The following is a 5,255-nucleotide window of genomic DNA, read 5'->3' on the forward strand; positions in this document are numbered from 1 at the left end:
CTCATCGCCTCGATGGAGTTTCACCGATTTCGATTTGGTGTTATGACTTCGGATTAGTTTCCAGAAGTTTTTGGGATCGTAGTGTGTGCGGCGTAGTTGTTCATGCCACAGGGACGTTTCACACTGCGACATAAGGGATGTTATTTGTCTTGTGAGGCTGTTTAAGACCTACAGACCGACCATAACCCTAATAACCTGAAACATCTCTGGTCTTATATTACCTTTTAAACGTTTATTTATAACGGGAAGGAAATATTTAAGTTAAAAAAATAGTTAAATCGAACATTCAAAAATTGGCTAAAATCGGAAAACGAGATGATTAGATTAGAGCAGGCTAGAGACTGGGGTTGGATGATTAGGGAATGAATAGAGATAGGATTTTCATCCTGTAACAAACTGGAAAATATGCAAAATCGTCCAGTAAAAACTAAAAAGTTGGGTATAAAACACAAAAATCCTATAAACTTCAACTTAATTGTTTAATTATTTTATTAAATTTAATTTATTATCGTTTAAGTTATGATATTAATATGTGCTTGCTTGAATCAAAATAAGATCGCTAAATAATTACCAAATTTGTAGGAACACTAAAAAAAAATTAAACAACTTTAATAACTTATATCCATGATTGAAAAGCTGAGCGAAAGCTATTTAATAGTTTTTTATCACTATTGTAATGAATGGAAAACTCAGTTTCACATTTCTTAAAGTTACCAACATTTCGCGTTTAAGGAAATGTAACGAGAGTATTATATAAGAAAGGAGTATTTAAAATACTTCCAAAAGTCCAGCATTAAACTCCAAACGTTGGATTTGATATTTATGAACCCCCAAATTCTTGATTATTGGAATCTTCTTTTTTTTCTTTCTTTCTTTTTTATCTTTATTGAGATTTACAACTGTACATAATTATACATTTAGTAAAGTTGCTGAAAGTTTATAATGGAGTTATACAGACTTGTAGAGAAACTACCCATTGGTAGCACTCGAATAACGGTTTTTACATTAGCTGGTCTCGTGGCCATCTTCTTTTCAGGCGCCTCGGAGGATTTTGAGGAATGGAGGAGGAAGTAAGGTTAGAAACTAGTGGGTTCGGGTGATTAGGGAGTTTATAACGGAAGGAATGATATCTGGTTCGGGCTAGATCGGTTACATATAGAACATTATGGTCATGTATGATTTTATTTTTAACAAAGTAAGGAGCATTGAGGATTTTGGATTGCAAGGATTAGATACGAGAGGAATTTGCAATTGGAATCTTTAATATCGTAATTTGAAATGTTTTTTTTTTCAATTTAATTAATTAAGGAACAAAAAAATTAACTATACCAAAATTTTAGATTTTTTGGATTTTCGGGATTTATTAAAAAAGAGGGAATTCGGTTTCTCCCCATTTCCCGCAGATGGCGGCAATTTCCGGACCGAACTGGACGATTGGTTGGAATAATAAAATGGAATATATGTCATGAATAACATTTGTTTTAATACTGACCATGGTAGTACATTATACACCACATTTGGGTTCTTTATATTTTCATTGTGGACCTATTTCAATCGAATTCGAATTTTAATTTGATATCACATTTTTGTGGTGGTAATAATAATGTTTTAATTATGATAATAATTATTTATTTTTAATTATCATAATACAAAATGTTTTTTTTTAAAAGTAGTATTTTAGCAAAGTGATGTATATCTATTTTTTTTAAAAATGGTTGATAATTTTTAATGGTGTGATTTCAGGGATCGGATTTGAATATGGATAGTTAAGTTCCGAAACAGTACAAAATGTCTATGAAGTTTTAAGTTTTTATTTCCTGGAAATTACAATATTTACCAACAAGGGTGTTTTGCGGTGATTTTGGGGGTATATAAAGTGAAAAATGATGATTTATCTGGTAAATGGAAGCGAATAGTATCATCCTTATCGAACAATATTTTTCCACATAGTTTATTAATATTATTGCTGTCTAGAAATTTATACTTACTGATCATATATCTTAGTCGGAATAGCCATTGCCACATTATTCTGATAAACAAGTGTTTACTTTAAATATGCCATGAACAACATTTGTTCTAACTCAGAACCTGGTGGTACACTTAAGAGCACATTTGGGTCCTTTATATTTCCTCTATGGACTAGAATTTCTTTGATTTCATTGGAAATCGAATTTTAATTTGATGATATCATGTTTTTATGGTGATGATAATAATATTTTAAACTGATTATAGAAAATACATTTAAAAAAAAAAAGTTGTATTACAGAAAAGTGACATGTATCTATTTTTTTAAATGGTTGATAATATTTAATTGTATGATTTTAGGGATGGAGTCTAGATCCGAAATGGTATAAAATGTCTAGGAAATTTTAAGGGTACTTTTCTCTAGAAATCGCTACATCGATGAATGTATGACCATCAGTAACATAATGTATACATTTTATTATTTTTGAACACTATGTTGAATTATTGTGCAATAAAATACATTATATATACATACATTATTGTGCAATAAAAGTGTGAATATTTGCATGGAAACTACGCAGAATATACGGAGTGATTTTACGAAGAATTTCAATTCTATTTTTTTTTTAATTTTTAAATTGTTCAATAAATAAAATTCTTTTCTCAGATGGTTCTGGAATTAAACAGTCGAATTGCCTATTTATTAAAAATATTGTGCTTGCCCTAAACATTAACTTCCCTTACGCAAATATTCTTCCAATAGATTTTAACAAGAATTTTAAATAAAAAGTAAAGTGACAAGCCACCGTTTTAAGTATTTCTTCTTCAGTATTATGGAACCTGTAGATACTTTTATATTTTTATAATTATGTCATTAACACGAATAAATCCAATCCTTTCTTTCTAAGAGGTATAATTGAAAGATCTTCCTTATAATTCGTATTATATACTAAAGCGGTCAGCCTTGTTTCTTTTAGAGCTATATAATTCACAAATTGGAAACGATGAAATAAAATTAATTAAAAATTGTTATTTTTTTTTAATGTTAAAAATCGTCCATCAGTCGGCAGACTTCAAAGTAACCTAGCTTTCAGAAGTTTCTTTCTTTACCTGAATATATTCCCAAAAAAAGAGTTTTACAACTTAAAAGGAAGTGGCGGCTAGATCAGTGTACTAGCTCAGATGTATAAAGAAATGTAATGTTGATATATAAAATTGAAATACAAAATGTTTTTATTTAAATTAATGCCTGTGTATTTATTATGTATTATATGTTGATTAATACTTATGTTTCTTTAGTAATAAGAAAAAAAAAAGTCAGTCGAATTGCCTATTTATTAAAAATATTGTGATTGCCCTAAACATTAACTTCCCTTACGCAAATATTCTTCCAATAGATTTTAACAAGAATTGTAAATAAAAAGTAAAAATTCTTTTAATATACGTCTAATATAAGTCTAAAATTTTAATATACTTTTTAATTTTAAGTAAATTGAGTTTAAATGGGAGAGCTCTGAAGTTGGATATTTCAATTAACACACCAAAGCAGAGCCGGCCTAAGTTGATGTGGGATCTCCCACTCCACCCCCCCCCCCCTTCAACGAATCCAATCTTAAAGTTTACCCCCTCCCCTCCTTTCCTAACCCTGAAGTAATATAGGCGTTGTTAAAATATATCTAAAATTAGCAATATATGTATAAATACAATATTATGAAGAAAAATTATTATATTTGAATAATAAAGTAAAATTAATATTACATGTTTAGGCAATTGATGAATCGATCTTTATTCTTTTGTTATTGAAAACTATTCCTTGTATGTAGAATCATAACCTGGGTAACAATCATACACCTTAGTATATTCCTTCTACTTCAAACAACATCTAATCCTAGTTATTTGCTTAAACAACATACATCAGTGACTAAAGTGGTTCTTGCATAAATTATCACATGGCGGAAACCTGAGTGTAACGTTTACTAAATAGCAATGTTTTTATAGGTTGTTTCTATTAAATTGATTAATGCCAATGCTCTAGAGAATTTACCTTCTTAAAAATTTGAACTTTATTCACCATTAAAATATTTGGACCAAAAATGGAGACCAAAAAACCAGAGAATTTAGAAGACTATACACCACTGAATTGTTGGAACTGTTGTTTTACCCCAACTCGGTCATTTATGACATACAGGGAGTGGGGTATCTATAATTAACTAACCTATTCTAGTCACATTGGGAAGGTCTAGTTTTCATTGTTTGGGACCGCATAGGCCGGAATGGGCCGCCTCGAGGCCAACTTCTTTTCTGTTGCCTAGGAAAAACATCAGGAATTAAAGAGGATACATATAAACTGGTGGCTTTGGGTGATTAGGGAGGATTAATTTAGAATGAGAAGGATTGATAGTTGCTGGCCAATTCGGCAACATATAGAACATCAAGGTCATTATGGATGATTTTAATTGTGAGAAGGTAAGAAGCATTCAGGATTTTATTAGCTTTTGGATTGTAAGGATTGGATGCTAGACGGATTCGATGGTTTAGCAGAGCCCCAAAGCTCAACTACGTAAGTTCAAATAGGGCTTATTATATTTATGTAGATCAATATTTGAAATGGATTGGAAGCTAGGGACATTTGTCTAGTAACTTTTCGGAATCGGCGTGCAGTTCCCTGCCTTTTCAGTCTTGTACGAGGATTCCAAGTCAGTTCTTTGTCCAGATGTACTCCGAGTTACGGTTCTGTTTGACAGGGATATCAAAGATTTCTAAGTATGAGAGATTAAGAAATGATGGGCCTACTTGGGTAAATATTTTGGAATGAATGGTGATGTATCTAATTTGGGCTAAACCTGCAACGAAGGGGTTGTTGAAGTCTTTATGGATGAGTTTATTTGTGACGCAGTAAGGAGCAACAATGATTTTACGAAGGGTATTGGATTGTAAGGATTGCATATGGGAGAAATTTGATGGAGCCCCAAAGCTCAATTCCGCTGGTTCTAATTTGTTTAATCATATAATTCAAGTATAAGATTTTAATTCTTCATTTTAACAGCTGACTGAACCATCTATTGTTATTATTATTTCGTGAAATGCATAATTATTACTCAAGAAACATAAGTATTAATCAACATATAATACATAAATAAGTATATATATAATAAATACACAGCCATTAATTTAAATAAAAACATTTTGTATTTCAATTTTATATATCAACATTACATTTCTTTATACATCTGAGCTAGTACACTGATCTAGCCGCCACTTCCTTTTAAGTTGTAAAACTCTTTTTTTGG

Source organism: Halyomorpha halys, unplaced genomic scaffold, assembly GCF_000696795.3.
Source record: "Halyomorpha halys isolate HHAL.00 unplaced genomic scaffold, Hhal_1.1 Scaffold389.1, whole genome shotgun sequence".
Classification (NCBI taxonomy): Eukaryota; Metazoa; Arthropoda; class Insecta; order Hemiptera; family Pentatomidae; genus Halyomorpha; species Halyomorpha halys.